General features: G+C 41.5%; 1 protein-coding gene across 2 annotated transcripts in view; it reads left to right on the top strand.

Moving 5' to 3' along the window:
* The window catches only part of rabgap1l (RAB GTPase activating protein 1-like), a 214102-nt gene that overhangs the window by 59259 nt on the left and 128994 nt on the right, over positions 1-25849 (top strand). The window lies entirely within an intron of this gene.

The following is a 25849-nucleotide window of genomic DNA, read 5'->3' as shown; positions in this document are numbered from 1 at the left end:
GACTATATTAATGCCCGCCGTCTGCGCCCACGCCGGAAATAAACGCTGATTGAATTCTAAGTAAATGTACCGGCGGCCGAAGGCTCCTGAGCTGTCACAAGGCTGCGGGATGGAGAGCTGGAAGGTAGGATATGTGGAGGACCAAGAGGAATCCAAGCAGGCACGAGGAAAGTACACTTAAGGCCAGACGCTGAGGGTGAACAGGACAAAACATAGAATTAAGAGTTGTTCATTCTAAACCCTTGCTGTAGATTCATTTACTTTTTTGGTTTTTGAATAAATTAGTTATTAGTAAAAATAAATCAAAATGTCAAATTTTGAGGTTCAAAACTCAATATATTGGGCAGAAATGAGGCATTATGAAATCCATCTGAAAAAAACAAATGTTTACATCTGGTCAAGTCAAAGCCTGTAAAGTGTGGAGTCTGTGGGAGCTGCTAAAGTGGAGATGTTAAAGTAAAGAGCGGAATGAAAACTAAATTGGACAAAACGGCCCTAAAGTTTTCCCGACTGACTTTGGCGCTTGGTGTCTTGTACAAAGGAACCTACCATAATTGGATTCCAAAATGTTGTTGGGGGGATTCCGTCACGTGGATATCAAACATGTCAGTGTTTGGGAATGAATAGGGAAACATGGGAGTGCAGAATGCATCCATGATCAATCAATCAAACTTTATTTATAAAGAGCTTTTGAAACACACAGTGCTTTACTGATTAAGACGTTTTATTCTATATTACAGATATCACGATACACCCTCCAGCCTCTACGTCTTCTACACACACACCCCTCATGCACACCAGTGAAGTTACAAGTTTGTGACGTGGAGGAAGACATATAGTTAACATGTTAAGAGATACTACACGAGGATTGAACTGGGACTCGTACATGCTAATTATGTACAGTTTGATTACACGCCAACAGTTATGGAACCTCTTCTTATGTGACACGCTGTGCCAATTTCCATAGGGGAGTGACATAACAAAGTTTTGAGCTGCAGTAAATCCCCACAAAACCCTATTTTCTGCAGTAAATGTGTGGACTTGTTCTCTCTGCTGCGTAGCAGGTGTTACGTTATGATGGAGGCGGTTTGGGCTCTGACCATCCTTTGTCTGTCCTGGCACCGGCAGCTGTTGGAGTTTAGTAGACAGTACTTTCACTTTAGTACTTTAGGGATAAAGGTAACCTGCTTTAAGTTGTTTTCTTTGGATTGCATGTTTTGTCATTCTTGTTGCTCGAGTATGTTCTGTGTTTTTATTTGAGTTTGTAATGTTAGTTATAATAAATGATGACACTGAAGTACAGTATTTGCATCCTACATCAGGGGTCCTGAATTAACTTTCACTCAGGTCCAAATTGAAAAAACAAACAAAAGTAACAGTGGTTAATTCACAGTTATTTGAGGATTTTTAAAGGAACAGGCCACCGTTTTTCCAAACTGAGATCTGTTCTTACCTGAGATTAGACGAGTTGATGCGTAACTGTCTGGTCTTTGTGCGTGCCCTCAGTCACGCACAAAGACCAAAGATGTTGTTAAAATGTAGCCTCTCCTCCTCTCCTCTATGGTGAAGGTAGAAGTGACCAAGCTCTTCCACGTTTTCCCTTTTTAAATACGGTTACGTGAGTAGTTACACGATCCAAGTCTAGTTATACAAAATGAATTGTTGATTTTCTAAGCAGATTTAAAGGGGAACTATATTGTAAGGCGTAAGGTGTAACACCTTGAGCACTTCACGCAGTAAAGTGACGACGTTGCTGCTAATTAGGCACATTATGCCTTTAAACCCACTTTAAACATGAGTGGGAATCTTTCACTTTGGAAATGTAGCAGGTTTGGAGGTGGGTTGGACTGAATTTCATACTAATACCGTAAATGCTCTAATACAGGCCGGGGCCTTTATTTACTCAAGGACATCTAGGACCAGGCCTTTATTGGAACCAGGCCACAATTAGAGACAGGCCTTTTTTTCTATTTGAGCAAAACGGACGACCAGGAAAACGAAGAAAAACGAGATTTGTGTCCATTTGCACCTAAAATATTAAGTTCATTTATAAACATTTCAAACCCTCTCCCAGCGGCTGGAACATTGACGCCTTTTATTTTGTCGGGACAACAGGAAGTGTTTCGTTGCTGTTAGCGGAGCTTTGACATCAATGTCACTGCAGGTTTCTGTTTCGTTTTTACCGCGGACCGGATTATTTGTTGTTATATTGTGTAAAAGGCGAGTTTAGACGGAGCGTTTGTGTTTGTGATCGATCATGAGACTGACCGGAGAGAAGACGAGACGCTCGCGCTGATCGGAGGAGTTATTTTGAGGCGTGGGACTGACCTGCACACGGAGCAGCTGGACGTGCTTTGAAGACGCGATGGTGACTTTATTAAAACCCTGGAGGGTCACACAACATTTGTTGCTTTCCCTGTTTCTACAAATAGTCACAGGAGGTTTGAAAAGTGGCTAAATCTGTGTCAATGTTACGCTCGGATCAGCTCCTCCGCAGCGCCCCCCTCGGCCCAGGTTCCCGTTTGTTTACTTCCTGCACGTGAGTTTTCATTTACACCAGTATGAGACAAATTCCTAACATGGGGAATATTTCTACCGCTATAGTTTCTAGAGACCGGCTTTAATTTGCCTTCGCCAGCCGCGAACCCGGCCTCTGTTAGAGACCCGGCCTCTAATGGAATACAGGCCAGTATTAGAGAATTTACGGTATTAAACATTTTGACACCCTCACTCTAAAGGTGACAAAAATTAACCAAAAAACCCCCCCAAAAAACAAAAAAATGAATTGAAATGCAGCTAATTGCCAGTCATTTGTCATTTGGTGCGTCTGCCGTTCCAGCCTGGCAGACGGCCCTAATTCGTACCAGTTGTTTGTCACAATGCATAATCTTTATCCAATCAACAAACAATGAAAAGGCGGTAATGATATCAGCTCCGTGGCAGAGGCAGCTGCACGAGGAGCGCCGCGCTGACATTTTATGATTGCAGTACGTCGGTGCAATCAAAGGTAGCATCAGTGCTGTTGGAACTCACCCACGCTCAGAGAGAGAGAGAGAGGGGACCTGTCGCCATGGCGATTCAGTCTCATCCGACCACAGAGCTGGAGGATGTGGCGTTTTAGTGTTTTGAAAAATTACTAGTTTGTTGGTGGGCGGTTTTCCTCAATATTGAGTAAGGGATGCTAGTCACTCAACTTGTAGATGAGTTAACCATGTACTCATTAGGCTTTTGCAAACTTTATTCCTGCCCTGCCTTTTTTGTAGTTAGTATTTTCAGCACTCATTTCGGAGAGCATGTGACTTTGTTTTTGTAGAGCCCATTAGCACTACAGCAGTGGCCTCATGGGGCTTCCCCAAACAGTCGACAATGAGACCTGTGTCACTAGGGCTGAGTACCATTAAATGATACCATTGTATTGGGAAAAAAGTTTAGGCATTACTGGAAGTACTACTCGAAATCAAAAAGCAGGTACAGAAAAAAAAAAATATATATATATATACCGTAAATGCTCTAATATAGGCCGGGGCCTTTATTTACTCAAGGGCATCTAGGACCAGGCCTTTATTGGAACCAGGCCACAATTAGAGACAGGCCTTTATTTCTATTTGAGCAAAACGGACGACCAGGAAAATGAAGAAAAACGACATTTGTGTCCATTTGCACCTAAAATATTAGGTTCATTTATTAATTAACATTTCAAACCCTCTCCCAGCGGCTGGAACATTGACGCCTTTTATTTTGTCGGGACAACAGGAAGTGTTTCGTTGCTGTTAGCGGAGCTTTGACATCAATGTCACTGCAGGTTTCTGTTTCGTTTTTACCGCGTACTGGACTATTTGTTGTTATCTTGTGTAAAAGGCGAGTTTAGACGGAGCGTTTGTGTTTGTGATCGATCATGAGACTGACCCGAGAGAAGACGAGACGCTCGCGCTGATGGGAGGAGTTATTTTGAGGCGTGGGACTGACCTGCACACGGAGCAGCTGGACAAATAGTCACAGGAGGTTTGAAAAGTGGCTAAATCTGTGTCAAAGTTACGCTCGGATCAGCTCCTCCGCAGCGTCCCCCATCGGCCCGGGTTCCCGTTTGTTTACTTCCTGTACGTGAGTTATCATTTACACCAGTATGAGACAAATTCCTAACATGGGGAATATTTCTACTGCTATAGTGTCTAATAAAAGCCCCGGCCTGTTCGCCAACCGCGAACCCGGCCTCTGTTAAAGACCCGGCCGCTAATGGAATACAGGCCAGTATTAGAGAATTTACAGTATTTAGATCCAAGTTTTGGTGCTGTTGGTCCATTTCATTTTTTGTCCCAATTTTCTCGTTTTCTCAATTCCCTCGTTTTTGCTCATTTTTACTATCTTTACTATCTCCCCCCTTCTTTTCCAAAATTTCCTCTCACAATTTTCCCTGATTATTGCCTCAGTTTTCCCCCATATAATTCCCCATTTCCCCCCCATATTCTTACACTGGTGATAAAGCTGATATTGTAGCATTATTGTTCTGTTTCCTGGCTCTAGACAACACACATTTTAGCATAGGTATCAGAAAAAGTATTGTTCAGGTGTCGCTATCAAAAAACAAGTATAGTTAAAGTACTGTTATTGCTGAAGATGTCCAGTCCTGTCTGGGGCTTCAGGACGAGAATGAGAGGGACTTATCTCGGCACAAGGGTCTGGGGGGGGGGGTGGGGTCCCTGATGCTGAGCAGCGAAGCAGCGTAAATGAGGCGTAAAGCGGCTCGCTGTGAACAGAAGATGCATTGTGACATCATTCTGGCTTGTAAACTTGCTCTTGGGAGCCTCTAAATTGATATTTCACTTTATAGGCTGTCTTTGTGAGGTTCCAAGAGTGCCCTCTGCCCTTGTTATAACAAATTATGTATATTATTGATTATGTCGAAGCACAGCACGGGGTGAAGAGCTCACGGTGGTTCCATCATATTCAGCATAATATGACAGAACGGCATAAACAACAAACTAAATAGTAGTATGGTATGTTAGCGCCACATAAACAGTTCAGATAACTATAGAATATGTATAAGAACATACCACTGCACCATTGACAAGCCTCTCCCGGCAGCACGTTTTTCAAGCTCTCATTTGTGAACTCATTCCTCGAGCTGTGGCCATCGAGATTTTAGCACGGGCTTAGCTTTGTTTTATTTATTTCTTTGTGTTAAGGGAGATAAGAGAGTAACCTCCGCTTTCTCGCTCACTCCAAACTTTGTTTCTGCTGCCCGATTAGCCTGCAGTGCCCTCTAGCGACATGTGAAATTATATATTTGACCAAAAAAAATATATACATATATTAGTCGCTCCGGAGTTTAAACTATGAAAACTAGTAAACATATATAGTCTGGAAAATACGATCAAAGGACCTATGAAATGTGTCTATGATATACCGTAAATGCTCTAATATAGGCCGGGGCCTTTATTTAAGGACATCTAGGACCAGGCCTTTTTTGGAACCAGGCCACAATTAGAGACAGGCCTTCATTTTCTTCCGTTTTGCTCAAATAGAAATAAAGAAAAACAACATTTGTGTCCATTTGCACCTAAAATATTACGTTCATTTATTAATTAACATTGCAAACCCTCTCCCAGCGGCTGGAACATTGACGCCTTTTATTTTGTCGGGACAACAGGTAGTGTTTCGTTGCTGTTAGCGGAGCTTTGACATCAATGTCACTGCAGGTTTCTGTTTCGTTTTTACCACGGACCGGATTATTTGTTGTTTTCTTGTGTAAAAGTGAGTTTAGACGGAGCGTTTGTGTTTGTGATCGATCATGAGACTGACCCGAGAGAAGACGAGACACTCGCGCTGATGGGAGGAGTTATTTTGAGGCGTGGGACTGACCTGCACATGGAGCAGCTGGACGTGCTTTGAAGACGCGATGGTGACTTTATTAAAACCCTGGAGGGTCACACAACATTTGCAAATATAGTCACAGGAGGTTTGAAAAGTGGCTAAATCTGTGTCAAAGTTATACAGGCCAGTATTAGACAATTTACGGTATCTAAATCTGGCTAAATAATTAGGTGTAAACTTCAATTCCTTATTTCAGTATAAATTATAATGCTTCCTGTAGTCTGAATAGAGCTTGTACATGTGATGTCATAACATAGCAAAAGAAAATTGAGTGACGATGACTGCAATTTTATTCTTTTGGCGTTCTTCGATTTGTTCATTGTTTTGGAAATAGAAATGGCTAACCTCCTATAAAGTCTCAAAATGCAAGCGAGAAGTTCAAATACTAATAATAGTGGTTTACATACCACAGTTCGGGAACCATTTTGTGAATATCGAGAGCTGGTTGCTGGTTTTGTGCTGTTGTGTTCTTTTATTATTATCTACTCTGCTGTTTTTTTGTCCTTTTCTTTGGATGTGATCCCGCGGGACCCCCTTGAAAACGGTATGATGCATCTCATGGGGTTGATCCTCCAAAGAGAACAAACATGCAACAAACCGGTTAAGTTCGAAACACCGCGCAGACCGAGCTACTGTGGGTGAAAAAGGAAATCCTTCAACACACATCCATCATCCTTTTTCTGAAATCTTCTCACATTTTTATATAGTGTTTTTCTTGGACATCTAACGAGTTCATGTCATTAACACGTTTAGAAAAATATTAGGCCTGTTAGTCATTTTAAAAATCGGATGAATCATTTTTCGAGAGTTGATTGATGGGAAAATGTGGCGACCTGCTCTGCCTCTTGACTGGGATTTCTAAGATTTCTGCAAAGGCCTGATTTCCCGTGGCTCAGTCCGGTCCTCGCCCACCTCTTTAACCTCTCCGTTCAGCGCGTAACAAAGGCCGTCCGTCAGCCGCACGCACTTATCCTTCATACACTTGGCTAACCACACTGTGCCACACTATTAGGCCATTGAAAGCTTAACTCGGCGTCGACTAAATGTTCACTGGTGCGCGTTTAGTCCTGCACGATTCAACGCAGTCTGCGATAATGCAACATGTATTGGACAAAGAAGGAAGAGAAAGGTCCTAAAGGAACAGACCGTCGTTTTCCCATCCTGAGATATGTTCTTACCTGAGCTTAGACGAGTTGATGCGTACGAGGCCAAATGCTAGCAACATCTTTGGACGTTTTGCGTGACTGAGGGCACGCTCAAAGACCAGACTGGTACACTTCAACTCGTCTAAGCTCAGGTAAGAACATATCTGTATGGAAAAACGGTGGCCTGTTTCATTTAAGGCGAGACACTGCAGGTGAATAGGGGGGGGGAAAAATGTAGAGATGTCAATTTGAAACTTTTGCTGAACATCACAGATATAAATATGAGAAAAAAATGTATTGCATTTTTTCTGTCATTTTATGTTTTCACAAAAAAATAAGGCATTTTGAGCATTAAAATGGACAAAATTGCCTATATTTTGGGCAACGAAATCAAAATAATGAATAGAGCCAGATTAAATGGTTTTATTTTATTGACATATTAGCAACTAAGATTTTTTCAGAGGGGATTTTGGATATTTTGTTTAGTTTTTCAATAAACTAATCATCAGTGAAAAAATCTGTAAAAACTCAAATTTCGCCTGTTTTTTTGGTTTCAAAGCTGAATAAATCAGGCTAGGAATTAGATATTAAAAAATCCCTCTGAAAAAACCTTCAAAACATTATCAAGTCCAAGACTGTAAAGTTTGGAGTCTGTGGGAGCTTCTATAAGGGCTCAGGCTCTGCCCGAGTGCGGCTTCTCTCATTCAGAGAAAACCAGCCCTGAAGTTTTGTAGCGAGTGCTCATGCTCGGCCCGTTCTTCCACTTTTCCGCTCCAGTGTCTCGTAGGAGGAAAAACACCATATTTGGGTGAAAGCGTCATCACGGGGCCCCTTAGCAGGACACGTGGATGTCAAATCTGTCAATATTTATGAATGAAAACCCGCGGGAAAGACGGCCTTTCTACACTGCGCAGCAGCTACTTCCGGGTTGCCCCCACCTCGCAGACAAAACATCATAAAATAAACATCATCATTTTTATATCTGACATGAAAACTAAGATGTAAAGGGAGGAAAATAGATACAAATCTCCACTTCGACCACTGCGTGAAACATCAATACTTTCACCTGCCGTGTCTCGCCTTAAATGTGTTGATCTGTGTCCTGATGATACCAAGGCCGGTAGCCTAACTAGGATCCATTGGACCATGAGCAAGGGAGTGAACTATGGAGGAATAAACGAACAACAAACAAAACACTTCACTATAATTGGAGGTGCCCAAATGACATTGCACCAGCCCCTTATGGCTCCTCCTGCAGGTAGTGGGTCCACAGAAGGACGGCCTCATGGTTCTAACCGGGCCTGTTGGTCTCTCATGAGGGGCTTCTGAACCGCTCTTTGTCTGACCCGTCACCTATAGGACCTGTTTGCCCTGGGAGACCCGACCAGGGGCACGAAGCCCCCGACACCAGAGCTCCAGGATCAGTCAGGTGCTCAAACCCCTCCACCACGTTAAGGTGGCGGTTCCAGGAGGAGTAACTGTAATCCCATCAAACTAAATAAGAAAAGCATGAACGCCTGCCCACATGCACCTTTAGGCTTTGGTTTTTACCATTGAGGCAAGAAGCAGTGGTCAATCATGAGATTTTTTTAGCAAGTTTTAAAAAGACAAAACTGCCTTTGCGGTGCTTATTTTATACCGTTTTGTCACTTGTGATGATTTCTCGGAAATATCAAAAACATTGCAGCGCACCGGCTGATTTCCCACATCCACCCATTCACAAATATTGACACATTGTATTGCAAAAAGCTGTGAAGGCCGAGATGACGCTGTAATCCAAATATGGTCATTTCCTCTGTGGGAGACAGCAGCAGATGATGATTTTCTGAAAATATGAATCGACTTGACTTGTCAACTTGATTTTTAATTGAAATGGATTCTTTGCCCAGCTCTAATAGAGACTTACCGTGCATAGGAAAGAGCTCAGTCAGAGCTTCAAACTGAGCCTCCCATAACTTCCTCGGCCTCAGGGGAGCCGAGAAACATTGCGCCCAAAATCAGTCACAAGTTTGTACACCTGTTTTATTTGTTTTATGTTGCAGACTTTTGTGTATCATTTTGGAACCATAAGAGCCCGAGACGTCCCTTCATGTGTTCTGGAATCTACTGATTTTTGCCTTTCCTCTGAAGTACCCACTCCACATGAAACTCCTGCATCGGCAGCGCCCCCTGCTGACACAGTTCTAACACATTTAGAGGCTTCATACACAGGATAATAGACCAGAGAATTTGAAAAATTTGGGCAAAAATGTCAGTCGGGCCTAATGTCTAAGTCTTGCCCGATTTATTGAGCTTTGAACCCCAAAAACAAGGTCAAATCTAATTTATGTATTTATTTTTTACAAATTTGTATCAAACTAATATTTCAACAAAATTAAACCACACATTAAAGAAGCACCTTTCCTCCAGTTTGGCTTTACTCAAATCTATAACTTCTCGAGAAAAAAAAAAAGGATGAAAACGCAGCAAAAAAGCGACGAAAACAAGACAAAAATGCTTCGACAAGGAGACTGAAAAGCTCAGATCAGTTTTGTAGGCCTCAGCTTTCAAATGAGGCATTGCAATGTTGCCAGTCGAGAAGCTTGTTGATTTGGGTAAAGCCGAACTGGAGAAAATGCACCTGGTTAAGGCAGGGGTTAGCTCTTTCCTTTATTTAGATTTCAATTTCAGCTTTGCCAATTTTTGACAGAAAACTTGCTGTGTTTTTCCTCGTCATGTTTCTGTCAGTAATCTACAGCAGAGGCTTCAAATTGTCAGTTCATTTAATGTAGTCGTCCCATCTCTCTCTCCACTCTGGCCGTTACAGATGCTAAAAGTCCCGTCAGCCTCACTTGCCTCGCCGAGCAGCTGCCACCTTATCTGTACATTGTTAGTTTGGGTTGAAGTGAATGGAGTGTATTAATAGCGCGGCTGTGTGGGCATTAGCATAGCCTGGCTGACACCGAAGTGGCAGGACGGATTAGGCAAATGCGACCTCGCCTCTGTTTTTCTGCAGCGCTCGCCGAGAGACAGCCTCGGTCTGAAGTATGTGTCTAATGCAGCACTTGTCTTGTCCAAGCTGGAATACATTAGGAAGTGGAGTTGACGCTCAGCATATTCTCCATAATGGCAAGGCCGTTTCTCATGCCGCCGTTTGTCTGGATGACTTTATACAATTGAGGCCAGGAGGTGTTGGTGTAAAGGTCAAAATACACTCGTGCATAATTATTACGAAAGTGAAAAGTTTTTTTTGTGCCATATTTTTAATGAGAGCAGGGGCGGACTGGGACTGAAAAGCGGCCCTGGATTTTGACCAGCCTGGCCCAAATTACCACCCGCCTTAACGGAGCGCATTTTCTCCAGTTCGGCTTTACCCAAATCTAAAAGCTTCTCGGCTGGAGAGCAACAATGTAACGCCTCATTGGAAAGCTGAGACCTACAAAGTGATGGAAACTTTTTGTCAAGTCGCCACATTTTTTGTCATAGTTTTGTTGTTTCTTCAATACTTTTTGTGGCTTTTTGTTGAATTTTTGTCACATTTTTGTTGAATTTTTGTCACATTTTTGTTGAATTTTTGTCACTTTTTGTTGAATTTTTGTTGAATTTTTGTCACTTTTTGTTGAATTTTTGTTGAATTTTTGTTGAATTTTTGTTGAATTTTTGTTGAATTTTTGTTGAATTTTTGTCACTTTTTGTTGAATTTTTGTTGAATTTTTGTCACTTTTTGTTGAATTTTTGTAGAATTTTTGTCACATTTTTGTTGAATTTTTGTCACTTTTTTGTTGAATTTTTGTCACTTTTTTGTTTAATTTTTGTCACTTTTTTGTTTAATTTTTGTCACATTTTTGTTGAATTTTTGTCACATTTTTGTTTAATTTTTGTCACATTTTTGTTGAATTTTTGTCACTTTTTGTTTAATTTTTGTCACATTTTTGTTGAATTTTTGTCACATTTTTGTTGAATTTTTGTCACATTTTTGTTGAATTTTTGTCACATTTTTGTTGAATTTTTGTCACATTTTTGTTGAATTTTTGTCACATTTTTATTGAATTTTTGTCATTTTTTTGTTTGTATTTCTGTTGTGAAGGTGCGCACTGTCGTTGTGTCCTTGGGCACGACACTTTCACCCTCCTTGCCTCCAGTGTGCGAATGACTGGTTGTGACTGGTTCCTTACTCTAAAGCACTTTGGGCCTGATGAAGGTAGAAAAGCGCTATATAAGCTGAGTCCATTTACTATTTTTCAGTACAAATACATATTATTCTATCCTGTATACAACCCAAGTTATTGCACATTGTTCCATAGCACATCGCATTGTTCTAAATTTGGTACAACGGTTCGGTGTATCAAGGGTCGTGTAAAATAAAGTGTTACCAATGTGTTGAGCAGCTTTGAGGAGACCGATTCTGTACGGAACCTTCTGCTGGTTCTTTTACCTGATAAAGAAATGTCATTGAACCACTGTGAAGCCTCTGAGCGACACCGTGCTTCCCTCAGAGTCTGTTTTATAAGCTGCTAATTTAAAGCACCATTCCATTGGCATTAAGTGCTTGTTAATGATGTCCAGGACGGTGAACAGCGACTTACACGGGCCAAGGACAATAGGATCGGCAGAATAATGCAAAGAAGTGGGTGAACCTCCGCACTGGGCACGGCAGCGCTGACAGCCGAGGAGAGATTAGGCGACATGATGGATGGGCACGTCAGCCGGCGGCCGGACTCTGACCCAATGCAACGATTTTTAACACCAACAGAGCCCCACGTGAATGCTATTTATGGACACTACGAAAACTGTGGGAGCACTGACTTTGTAATCGTTACTGAAATGAAGAGGGGTGCACAAAAATAGAGTATTGTTGACTTAGGACGTGCGTGGTTATTAGGGCTGGGGATGGTTAATAATGGTTAATGGCTATTTTATTGTAGCAGTGCCATTAATTGTTCGCAATTTGATTAGTTTCATTTTCTCCATTTGTTTTTTTTTCTTTGTTTTTTTAAGAATTAAGTAGGCCAGGGGTATAGGCAACATCAGGCCCGAGGGCTAAATCCGGCCCTCCAGCATAGAAGCTCTGGCCCTCAGGATTTTTAAAAATGATTTTGAAGATGATATTACACAAATCAGAGGGCAAATTCCTGTTTGAATACTCTAAAAATGTGCAACAGTCAAAATTTCTTAGCAAAACACCCATTTAGGTCATGCATCGGGCTGGGTACGATGCTTTATTAAATATCTATATTAAAATATTGTGGCGTCTAGAACCAGAAAACAGAACCATAATGTGTGGAAGGAAAATGTGGCTAAAAATAAGGAAAAATCGTGTTACAATTGTTTTGGGGGAAAAAAGGGGAAAAAATAGGGAATCAATTTGGGAAAATTAGTAAGACGGAAAAAACTATTTAAAAAAATAAGAAAGAATACTACTTCTACTTCTACTTCTACTTCTTCTACTTCTACTTCTACTTCTTCTACTTCTACTTCTACTTCTACTTCTTCTACTTCTTCTACTTCTACTTCTTCTACTTCTACTTCTTCTACTTCTACTTCTTCTTCTACTTCTACTTCTTCTACTTCTTCTTCTACTTCTTCTACTTCTTCTACTTCTACTTCTTCTAATTCTTCTTCTACTTCTTCTTCTTCTACTTCTACTTCTACTTTTTCTACTTCTTCTTCTACTTCTACTTCTTCTACTTCTTCTTCTACTTCTTCTACTTCTACTTCTTCTACTTCTTCTTCTACTTCTTCTTCTTCTACTTCTACTTCTACTTTTTCTACTTCTTCTACTTCTACTTCTTCTTCTTCTACTTCTTCTTCTACTTCTACTTCTTCTTCTTCTACTTCTACTTCTACTTCTTCTACTTCTACTTCTACTTCTACTTCTACTTTTTCTTCTACTTCTACTTCTACTTCTTCTTTAATGTTGTCCCTTGGCAACAGCATCGAAGCCTGTTTTTTTTTGTCTTTATTTTTCTCGGTACCTGCTTTAGACATCAGTAGAACCTAAACTTTTTTTTTCCGATACCAGACTGGTGTTGTTTAACAGTATGGCCATAATCATGTACAGAGAAGGCTGGCATTTGTAGAAAATGGTGCTTTACTTTGGGGTCCGGCCCTTGGTCTTAGAAAACTTGCCTACCCCTGATGTACTAGGCTAATGTTCCTATTTCTCAGGGTGTGACCCGGACAGGGGTCCCGAACCCCTTTAACTGTTGTAATGGGGGTCGCGGCTCCAAAAGGTTGAGAACCACTGGTCTAGAGGAAAAGGAATGTATTAATAATGAAAAATAGGCAAGAATAAAAAAAATGTGAACAGAAATGAGGAATGAACAGAGTGAAAATGAAGGAAAAAATAATCATTCATTTGACAACCAAGATACTTCAACTGTTTTTTTGATACCAGACTGGTATATTGTTTAAGAGTACCCAGCCCTATGGTGACATGGGCGACTGTGTGATGAGAGGACTCAGTACAGGTTTGTGCGACTCTCATGATGTTTCTAATGTTTTATACTCACAGTGAAAATCTTTGTTTACGGTCTGTGATCCCACTCAAGCAACACAACCCACTCAAAACCAGGTTAATGTAGCATCATTTTAAAGACATCTACAGGCAATGCAGTGGCTTATCAGACCAGCTGACAAACTGAAGCTGAAAGAGTTGACTCATTTAGATCACCTTTGTTCCGAGGATCACGGGGCGCAGCATCAAACTGACTCCTGCAATCGAAGCTTACATGACTTACAAGTTCGCCAGTTTAACAATTATAAAAAAACAACAACACAAAGACCAAAACTTTCTTTCTTTTTGGTGACCTCCCTGGCCTCTTGTCAGAGAGTATTTCCGGTGTGTGGTGGGCTTATGCAAAACCCTGTCTCCAGGACCCGCCTGGTGTGGATCTGATGCTGTCAGAGTTTGTCATTTGCACAGCTTTATGGATTTATGTACCGCCTGTGCAGTCTGTGGGGCCCCGGTTTTAAATAAGAAAACACTGAGAAAGTGCATATCTGACCGTGTTCCAGGAAAGGGCACCTTGAACACACCTAACACCCAGGCACAATGGGAAGGCAGAAGAAAAGAGTTTTGTGTCCTGTTGTTTAAAGCTTTAGTGGGATTCGGTGATGGCACCGGCTCTGCGGCTCGTTCTGACCACGTGAGTGACCTTTAGTCTGTTCGCAACATGCTGACAACACATTATAGTGACGCCAACGCCATAAGCAACTTTCTACAATGTTCCTTCATCAAAAACATAGAGTTTGAGCAGTGTTGTTTTTGAATCAGGAACAGTTAAGGAGGGCGTTCAATCTGAATTTGTTACTCAATATTGCATTTTCTAGCCAACTAACAACACTTAACCAATCTAATGTCATCAGTGGAGAAGACGGGCTGGATTAATGCAGCTGTTAAATAGAGAGGCGATTTCTGCTTTCTTCTGTACATGGCTTAACCTTAGTGAGCAGCAGAGCACTCTTGTTAAGTTACAGATACGGGATACAGACAGGAACGTTTGCTTGATCAAACATATTGTTATGAGTCGCAGGAAAGTACCTGGACCGAGCTCCGGCGATCTCCTGCTGCGTCCGCTGGTGTTGTCCTAGTTCTCCTTCTGTCAGGGAACACCTGGCCGACCTCCCGACAGGAGGTCAGTGGTTGGTGTGAAAAGGCCTGTATGTGATGCACAGTACTGTCCTTGTATCAAATCGTAGTTATTGAAGTACAGTGCCTATCGAAAGTATTCATACACCTTGAACTTTTGCACATTTTGTCATCTTTACAACCCTAAAAATGGTCAGATGAGAGAGAAATGTAACTTTTTTGCCCAAATGCAAAACGTTATGTATGGAGAAAACCTAACACAGCTCATCGTCCTGAGTGCACCATCCCCAGTGTCAAATATGGGGGGGGGGCATCATGATGTGGGGCTGCTTTTCCTCAGCGGAGATTGTAAGAATAGTTGTGATGATGGATGGAGCCAAATACAGGGACATTTTGGAGGAAGACCTGCTGGAGTCACAAGAGAACTGAGGCTGAGGCGGAGATTTACCTTCAGCAGGACAATGACCCTAAACACAAAGATAAATCTACAATGGAATGGTTCAATAAAAACATATTAATGTGTTAGAATGGCCCAGTCAAAGTCCTGACCTAAATCCTATTGAAAATCTGTGGAAAGATCTGAAAACTGCTGTTCACAAACGCTCTCCTTCTAATGTGACAGAGCTGGAGTTGTTTTTTAAAGATGAATGGGCTAAAATGTCAGTCTCTACATGTGCAAACCTTGTAGAGTCAAACTCCAAGACTTGGGGGTTCCACAAAGTATTCATTCATGCTGTATGAATACTTATGCACGCCCCACTTTTCAGTTTTCTATTTTTTGAAAAATAACAGAATCATGTGTCATTTTGCTTTCACTTCACAGTTGTCTGTTACTCCTGTGTGAACGTTCAGTAAAAAAATCAAAATAAAATCTTTATGTTTAGGGTTGTAAACATGACAAGATGTGCAAATGTTCAAGGTGTATGAATACTTACGAGAGGCACTGTATTTAGCAGACGCTATGTCCACACCACCAGTTGAAAAATGACAAATATTCACATTTTGCATGGTTGGATATTATCAAGTAGAACTTCAATATCCAACAAGAAGAAATGGGAGTGTGACAAAAAGCTTTTATTGAAAACAAATAAACTGAAGAACTAGTTTTTGCCGCTGATCAGAAGTTTAGGACCACATTACTTTAAAATGTGGATTCAGTGTCATTTTCTGCCTGGTGCTCACACTGTCATGATGTCCTGGTGCAAAGGCAGAAAAAGTTCTGGTTTTGATTGTGGTTGGGTTGTTAAGCTGCAAAAGCAGGGCCTCTCACAGCGCGACATCACAGCTGAGGTGGGACACAGTGTGAGGCAGAGATCAAGATGTGATTTGTGATTGTTACCCAGGAACTACAAAAGCATAACCCTCCACCGTGTCATGTATGTTTATACGAACGACAGTACAATAAAAACACAAGCATGTCATACAACTAAGAGTCCACAGCTCCCACATCAGTGATCATAGTGTTGTTAACACCACACACAGCGGTTAGCGTCCTGGGTTCCATTCCCATGTTCTCCCCGCGTCAGCATAGGTTTGCTCCGGGTACTCCGGTTTAATCCCACCAGAGGTTAATCCCTCAGCCAGATGTTTCTGACCGCTGCTCACTGTCCCTAAAGGTCGCCCCAGCGGCATCGAGGACGAGCCAAATGCAGAGACCAATTTCTCTACGGGGATTAATAAAGTATGACTTAACTTAACAAATATGTGGCAGAGGAGCTGATGAGCCGGGCTCCAGCCCATGTGCAGCACAGTACTGTGGTCAATAAAACCTCAACATAAAAATGAATCAATTACACTACAAAAAGTAAATATCAAGCATTGGCTTAAATGACTTGAATTGAGGAAATGTATCTTGTTTTGAGCGGTTTTCACTCATTTAGACACTTTTCCTGATCGGACCAAGTATACTTTGCTTGTTTGAGGACATTTCAGACCAGTTCTAGGGTAAATCTCGCTTGAAATAAGAAAGTAAAATTGCCAATGAGATAAGACCAATTTTCTTACCCCATTGGCAAAGAAAATGACCTGAAATAAGGACGAAATGTATTGAAACGAGTCAGAAACATCTCAGAACAAGTGAAATAATCTGGGACAAATGCCCAAGAACTTCTTAACTTGTCAAAACAACTAAAATTTGGATTATTGTGCTCAAATCGAGATGTTTATACTGATCTACTTAATTACTTTTTGCAGTGTACAATAAAAGGCAAGAGTGCAGATAAAATACTTTCAGTTGTCATATGCATGGGTAAAAAAAACTGTTTTCAGCCTGGATTTGAACATTGTCAGAGTTGAGGCCTGGCTCACATCCTCGTGAAGACTGTTCCAGATTTTAGCTTTATCCTCACTGTAGGGCTGCTCGATTATTGAAAAAATAATAATCAAGATTATTTTTGTCATAATTGAAATCACGATTATTCAAACGATTATTTGTTGCCTTTAAAAAAATCCATCAAAAAAGTGACAAAAATCCATCAAAAAAGTGACAAAAATCCAGCAAAAAAGTGACAAAAATCCATTAAAAAATGACAAAAATCCAACAAAAAAATGACAAAAATCCATTAAAAAATGACAAAAATCCAACAAAAAATGACAAAAATCCAGCAAAAAAGTGACAAAAATCCAGCAAAAAAAAGACAAAAATCCAGCAAAAAAATGACAAAAATCCAGCAAAAAAGTGACAAAAATCCAGCAAAAATAGTGACAAAAATCCATTAAAAAATTACAAAAATCCAGCAGAAAAAAGACAAAAATCCATCAAAAAAAGTCAAAGATCCAGCAGAAAAAGACAAAAATCCAGCAAAAAAAGACAAAAATCCAGCAAAAAAGTGACAAAAATCCCAAAATTAAAAATTTTAAAAAAAAAAAATTAGAAAAAAAAAATAATAATTTGAAAAGAAAAAAAAAAAAATTGAAAAAAAAAAAAAAATTATAATCGATTTTTTGCGATTATGCTAATTTTGTAATCGTTTACTGTTCTAATCGAAATCGTAATCGAATTTCGATTAATTGCACAGCCCTACCTCACTGTGTTTATTATTGACTCTGGGAACCACCAGAAGCCCCCTCCCTGAAGTTCTCTGACATGTCAGAGATGTGCTTTGTTGTTAAACCATGAAAAGACTTGTAACAAGCAGAGATGTTTTAAATTCCTATTCTCTGAGTGACAGGAAGCCAGCGCAGAGACCGGAGCACTGGACTAATATGGTCGTATTTCCTGGTTCTCGTCAGGACTCGAGCAGCAGCGTTCTGGATGTTCTGTAAAGACAGTAAAGAGGTGGAGTTTGGGGAGTGGCACATGCAGAAAGCAGTGCCATAGCAGTGTTTCTAGTCTATAGTCTTTAGTTTCTAACATCAGTGATATAAGTGAGTCTCCGTGCCCACCTCTGGGTCTTTATCCATGTGTGAAAGTGAGTCGACGGCTGCACATACGCCGCTGTGTGACAGTGTGAGTTGTGCATCTTTAAACAGCTGTAATGCAGGTCCTCCAGTCGTGACCTGATTTTTCTACGGGCGCGTGTGTCAGCGGGAGCCCAGAGGTGGGGCGAGCCGGAGCGGCGAGGTGAAGTCACCGCGGGCCCCTCTACCTGCGTGTCTCCCGGGGCCCCCATGCTGCTGTGGCCTCTGTTTGGGAGCAGAATGAATAATTTACCGTGGCCTTCTGCCGCTGTTTTTCCATCAGCGCTCACCTCCGACACTTAAACGCAGCGCGCTGGGAGACGGACACACCGCGGCCTTTGTGGCGACGGCAGATTCACACACTTTGCATGTCCCACTGTTAATGCGGTGTACATTTACCACCGGTGTAGTCTAAAGTATCCACATTTAGCATTAAAGAATCGTCCATCCACGTCTGTCATCAGAGTGTTTTCCCTGCACAGCTGTAGCTTTGGTTTGAACGGTTTCTATTTCCACTGAGGACCTGATACGGCTTTTACACACTCATAATACCTGAGCACATGTATTAGTCTGAATTCTACTGCAAGACATACAGAAGCTTACCAAGTCATTATAGGCCCAGTATAGAAGCTTTAACCTCTTAACCCCCACCTGAACTGAGCACAGTTACTCCAGTTTGGCTTGACCCAAATATAAAAGCTTTTTGAAACAAGCGCCAAAATACCAAACCAAAACGAGGATGAAAACGGCAAAAAAACGTGACAAAAGAGTGGCAAAAACCTGCCGTAAAAGCAACAGTAACACAATAAAAAAAAGCCTCAAAAACACGACTAAAAAGTGATGAAAAGGCCACAAAAGAGCGACACAAAACATGCCGAAAAAGCAACAATAACACAATTTAAAAAGCGACATAAACACGACTAAAAAGGGATGAAAAAGCCACAAAAGAGCGACACAAAACCTGCCAAAAAAGCAGCAATAACGCAATTAAAAAAGCGACAAAAACACGGCTAAAAAGTGATGAAAAGGCCACAAAAGAGCGACACAAAACATGCCGAAAAAGCAACAATAACACAATAAAGAAAGCCACAAAAACACGACTAAAAAGTGATGAAAAGGCCACAAAAGAGCGACACAAAACATGCCGAAAAAGCAACAATAACACAACAAAAAAGCCACAAAAACGTGACAAAAGAGCGACAACAAAGGGACAAAAACTTCACTTCAAAAACACTGCAAGAATGTGACTTAATGCAGCGGCAACGCATTACAAAAAAGTTTCAATCCGTCCTTAGAACAGGTCTTAGCTTACAAATGAGGCGTGACTCTGGCCTACTGAGAATGCGGAGTTGTCATCATGGCACAAAGCCCCTCCCCCCCGATCCCCCCTCTCCGCCATGATGGTAGAACTCTGCATCGTGTAATAACTCATCCTCATGTGCTATTATTTTAGACTTGTCTTGTCTTGAGTATTATTTTTTCTATTCTTGTAGGGCTTCCACAGGGTGTTAAAGGAATAGGCCACCGTTTTTACATACTGAGATATGTAAATAGTAACAGCTTTGCTTTACTGCGTGGATGTCGAACTACTCCTGGTATTATTACGCCTTACAATATAGTTCCCCTCTTTATCCGCTTAGAAAATCCACATTTAATTTTGTGTAGCTATACTATAACAATATTTAAATAGGGAAAATAATTCTATCCTGACCTGGTTTGGAGCTATAGTGGAGAGGAGGAGAGGCTAAATGCTAACGCCGTCTGTGCTGTGTTTACGTGACTGAAGGCACATGTGACAGGCACAAATGAACTCGTCTAAGCTCAGGTAAGAACATATCTCAGTATGTAAAAACGGTGACCTATTCCTTTAAACATGTTCATTTAAAACATTTTATGAATTATGCCGAAATGTTTTTTGATTTAAACTGGCATTCAATTTAAATTTCAGAAACCACAACAGTGGCATACCTTAACTATTTTTACCGCATACATTTGTCCAAAACATGAAAACAAAGTCTTAAACAAAATCAGTTGCAGTTCTGACTGAAATTTGACACAATCTTTTGCTCAAAGGTTTCCCGTTTAGTTAAGAATATCAACATTTCCCCTTATTCCTCTGTTTGATTGAAGAGCTACAAATATGGTGAAATCTGTTTTTTTGTGCATTTGTGGCACTGATGAGTCAGTATTTAATTTTTTTAGAAAAGAAATGATACAGTTTTTGTCTAAACATACCGTGCATGGAATATCACAAGTCATTCCCACACGGTGCAGCTGTACTTCATATCGTCCTCATTAAAATGACAAAATGCAGATGTTTGATCAGATCCTCTCTGTCAGAATATCACCCCATTCATTACTCACTTCTGAAATCATTTTGAACCCAGTTTGTCCACGTCTCTCTCCACATCATCGCTGCCTTCTGATGAGTGGCTGTTTCCCAAAATGTCCACTAATCCCCCGCCGCTCGCCGCCAGCTGCTCCTTATCGCCGCTTAATAGGCTTTAAATAGCAACGAAATAATGAAAACAAAGATTTCTCCGCCGCTGCCAGATTCTTGTGCAGCGGGGCTTGACGTCTTTCTCCCCGGTCCGTCTTCTCTGCTGTCACCCGATACTCCTTATCATCCGCCGGCCACAGGATGCGCCCGGCCCGAACCCCCCAAATGCCTGGCAACTGTAGCTAAGGGGCCGGCACATCTCTGCAGAGCTGTTTGTTAAATAAAGACAATAATACGGGACCGGCAGCAGCATTCTCAGCCGAGCGGTCAAGGGGAATGGCTTTGGTGACGTTGAGTGCGTGTAGAATGTCCTCACAAAATCTGATATTGGCTCCCTTTGTCATGTTTGACTTTTGAATCCAATTGCTACCGAGGTTTTCACTGCTGCAATAACCTGACCTCACGAGGCTGAGGTTTTTTTCTTTCTTCTGTCTCTGGCGTTTGAGTTTCAGGTTCAGCTGCAACAGATATTTTTGTCTGAGTTTCCATAAAGCAGATTCTGAAGTGTTTAGACTCATTTTTCTGCTCAATTTTTGTCATTTTTTTTGCTGGATTTTAGCCTTTTTTTTTTGCTGGATTTTAGTGTTTTTTGCTGGATTTTAGTCATTTTTTTGCTGGACTTTAGTCATTTTTTTTGCTGGATTTTAGCCTTTTTTTTGCTGGATTTTAGTGTTTTTTGCTGGATTTTAGTCATTTTTTTTGCTGGATTTTAGTGTTTTTTGCTGGATTTTTGTCTTTTTTTGCTGGATTTTAGTGTTTTTTGCTGGATTTTAGTCATTTTTTTGCTGGACTTTAGTCATTTTTTTGCTGGATTTTAGTGTTTTTTGCTGGATTTTTGTCATTTTTTTGATGGATTTTAGTGTTTTTTGCTGGATTTTTGTCATTTTTTTTGCTGGATTTTAGTGTTTTTTGCTGGATTTTAGTCTTTTTTTTGCTGGATTTTAGTGTTTTTTGCTGGATTTTAGTGTTTTTTGCTGGATTTTAGTAATTTTTTTGCTAGATTTTAGTGTTTTTTGCTGGATTTTAGTAATTTTTTTTGCTGGATTTTTGTGTTTTTTGCTGAATTTTAGTCATTGTTTTTGCTGGATTTTAGTGTTTTTTTGCTGGATTTTTGTGTTTTTTGCTGAATTTTAGTCATTTTTTTTGCTGGATTTTTGTGTTTTTTGCTGAATTTTTGTAATTTTTTTGCTGGATTTTAGTGTTTTTTGCTGGATTTTTGTCTTTTTTTTTTGCTGGATTTTAGTGTTTTTTGCTGGATTTTAGTGTTTTTTGCTGGATTTTAGTCATTTTTTTGCTAGATTTTAGTGTTTTTTCCTGGATTTTAGTCATTTTTTTTGCTGGATTTTAGTGTTTTTAGTCACATGCCTGTCCCCCAGGTACTCTGAATGTTGGTCAAACTCCTCCAGAAGAGGGCACTGTCCACATAAAACCAATTATTTTTGAAAGTAGATTATCATGTTGTTCTAATGTGGCTGCAGAGGCTCAGAAATGCATCAAGTCTCATTTTCAAACAGTCTTGTTCACTGATGAGGCCGTGTGACCCTGGATGGTCAGATGGATGGAGCAGTGGATGGTTGGTGAATGGCCACCATGTCCCAACAAGGCTGTGACGTCAATAAGGAGGGGGCGGAGTCATGTTTTGGGCCAGAATCACGGGGAGAGAGCTGGTCGGCCCCTTTAGGCTCCCTGAAGGTGTGAAAATGACCTTGGAAAAAAATATGTGGAGTTTGATGTTCGGGAGACTCCAGATGCCCCAGTAGCATCAAATAGCTGTTTTGTAGCAGCTGTTCTCTTAATCTAATGTATTTGTCTGGCAGAAACCGTCCATTTTGTGCCTTTATCTGCAAGTACCTGTCTGTCCAGCCTCATGTCATGATAAAATCCCCTTAAAAACATGTCCAAAATCCAGTGTGTTCTTTACTGCGTCCGTGTCCGTGTTTTCATAAGTTTATTGAAGCGTAATTCCTCTGATTTGAATGCCCCGGCTCAGGAAAGGTATGTCAAACCACAGCTGCTGCTTGTCATGTAGATTGTCCTCTTTTCAGCCGCTGTTTCCATTTTACTTGTGTCTTCATGATGTGGTAGAGGTGGTTATGCTGCTCCAAATTCAGATGATCAGCCATTAGATCCTTCTTAGATCAGGCCGGACATCAGGGCGCGAGGTAGAAGAGGAAGGACAGTGTATTTTCAGCACATATAGGCTTAGTAGGGCAAATATTTAAGGAAAATCAAATAAATAATACTTATAAGGCAAAAGGAGCAGCACCTGGCCTCTAGCTGTGTATGTCTCTGATCCGCCCCCCCAGGGCTCTACTGAAAAAGAGATTCAGACTCTCAGTGGGTCTGTCCTGGTTAAATAAAAATATTGCTGTGTCATGCAGTGGTCACATTGCTTTTTGTGGAAGGCTGGGCAATAAATGGAGGCGTTTCTTTAATTTATTAGCAAAAAAAAGAGATTAATAACGATCAATCTTAAGCTCTACCATGGCCTGAAATGTGCTAGAGCGGCTCTGCAAAGGGTTAAAGTTTTCCTCAAACAAGTCGCTAATGAGTGGATCTTGATGACCTATATGTCTGCACGCTCACATTTTCTTTTCAAGTCTTTAAATACTGGATCATTCCAAACCATACTGTCACCTCTCTGCTCTTTTCATTTACATCACATTTAATCACTGATGCAATATCACCAGTGGAAGTACAGATGAGCGTTTCAGTGGCTTTATAATCCAGATAAGTGTTTTTTTCACCGGGACAGCGACCTTGTACTGTATTTTTGAAGGCTGGAGGCTTTACACTTTGTTTCCTTATGTAATGAAAGCGGATCTGCGGCTGACTGTACAAAAGCTATGAGAAGAAAACACATGGGTGTAAAGATGGAAGGGATAAAGTGCTGGTTGGAACTTTTTTGAAACTTTTATTTTTCATGTTTTTTATAACACTATTTAGTCATTTAGTTTGCCCACGTCGAACACACCAGCGTCTTGGAAACCGGCGCGCAGCCTGTGAGGCGGATAAGTAATATGCGAGGAGGAAATGTATCCAAATTGACCTCTGGGTGCAAGCCAGTTTGACTAATGTGTCAGGAGAGCCCGGGAGAGGGAGGGAGAGGGAGGGAGGAAGGGAAAGAGAGGTGGAGACGGGATAGGAAGGAGAGACAGAAGGAATGAGAGAGGAGAGAGACCGGTGTGAATGGTGACGCCGCTGCAGACGCGATATAATTAGCATGCCGCTACGGCTGATTTTGACCGCAGGCAGGACGGAGATCGCTAATGCTCTGCTAATGCTACAGCCACAGTGACATGTGGAGACTTTAAAACATGAAAATGTTGAGTAGATCATCTTTGCAAGGAAAGGCTCGGACTTTGCGTCTTTGATGAACTCTGATTGATGATAGCGTTTCTTAGCATGGCGCTAACAACAACATGGCAAAGGAAAGCTCCATATGCGCACACATGTTTTAAAGCTCACCTCACTTAAAGGAATAGGCCACGGTTTTTACATACTGAGATATGTTCTTGCCTTAGCTTTGACGAGTTCTTTAGGACCTGTCTGATCTTCACCCGTGCCTTCAGTCACGTAAACACAGCGCAGACGGTGTTAGCATTTAGCCTCTCCCCCTCTCCTCTATAGCTCCAAAACAGGTCAAGATAGAAGCTACCAAGCTCTTCCACGTTTTCCCTATTTAAATATGGTTACGTGAAGTGTTCCACTACAAAGTATAATTACACAAAATTAAACAATGTGGATTTTCTAAGCGGATAAAAGGGGGAACTATATTGTAAGGCGTAATAATAGCAGGAGTAGTTCGAAATCCGCGCCGTAATCTTCACTTTACTGCGCAGTAATCTTCACTTTACTGTGCAGATGCCAAATTACTCCTGGTATTATTACGCCTACAATATAGTCCCCCCTTTTATCGGCTTCATTGTTTAATTTTGTTTTGGAGCTATAGTGGAGAGGGGGAGAGGCTAAATGCTAACGCCGTCTGCGCTGTGTTTACGTGACTGAAGGCACGGGGGAAGATCAGACAGGTCCTAAAGAACTCGTCAAAGCTCAGGTAAGAACATATCTCAGTATGTAAAAACGCTGGCCTGTTCCTTTAAGTAAGTCTCAGAGTAGTTCATGTGTCTCTCTCTCTCTCTGCGAGTGTGCGTACCTGTGTGCTTGTGGTTGCCGTGGCGGCGACATTTAGGGGGAGAGATATAGGAGGATGCTTTGGAAATGAAAAAAAAAAAAAAATCATAAAATTTGACTTTTCTGCCTGTTTAAACCCTGCATTTTAAAAAGAATAAAATAGCTTTGAAGCTGCCCTCTGTTGGTCTTTTTGGTTTTTGATTGTCAATAGTGACCTGATGACGGATTCAATGAGATACAGAAATCTTATCAGTAGAATAAGACATAGATACTGTATGTAGCAGAGACATACTATATTTATTTGCTAAACTGCAATTTCCAGTAAGTCTGTGTTTTTTTGGCACTTAGAAGATAATACTTTCATTTACAACCAAGTTTACAATGCAGAGGTTTTATTTCCCGCAACCCTTGAACGCCTCACAGCCTCCCCGGTGCTCGGTAACCATAAGGAGGATGAAGAGATTTTGGATTATTTGACAAACGGACATTTCACGAGGATTTCGGCTGCATCGGAGCAGGCCGCTCGGATGTTTCTTCTGTAAACTTCTGTCACGATGCTAAACTCCGACTGCTGCTTCAAACGATCCCTGCACGTGTTTGTGTTGACACGGTGCGGGGGCAGGTGAGGGGGGTGAGGCGGGGGAGGTGCACGGCTCGTCTCTGCCACAGTGAGACCTCGCTTTTATACATTTTTTTAATACCTTTGATATACATTTTAGGCCTGCCCCGCTCTCTACGACTCCGGAGTCCAGAGAAAAGGCACCCGGACCACTCACACTAAACTCCCTGCTCCCCTCAGGGCGCGGGTTCAGGTGGACGCACATGTGCTTTCATTGCCCTGGTGCCTTTTTTTTTCTCCCTCCTGCAATTTGACAGAGAGAGCGAGGGAGAGGGAGCGCGAGGGTGTGGGACAGAGCAAAGGAAGAAGAGCAAGCGAATGAGAAACGAGAGAGAGGGAGAGCGAGAGAGAGAGGGAGGCATCGTGTGGGAGATGGAGAGGCTGATAGAATAGGAGAGAACGAGAAAGGAGAGAGAGAGAGGGAGAGAACGAGGCTGGGGGGGGGGGCGTGCCTCCGAGCCACGGCGGGGCGGGCTTACAGTGTGAGAGAGAGAGAGAGAGAGAGAGCGAGGGGAGGCAGCAGCAGCAGCATCTCTGCCTTCACTGCACCAGGCTGAGGGACCCGCTCAAACCCCTCTGCTGCAGCTCCATCCCCATCAGCATTCCCTTCT

The sequence above is a fragment of the Gobius niger genome, assembly GCF_951799975.1.
Source record: "Gobius niger genome assembly, chromosome: 22".
Taxonomy (NCBI): Eukaryota; Metazoa; Chordata; class Actinopteri; order Gobiiformes; family Gobiidae; genus Gobius; species Gobius niger.
This window is presented reverse-complemented; position numbering and strand designations above follow the sequence as displayed.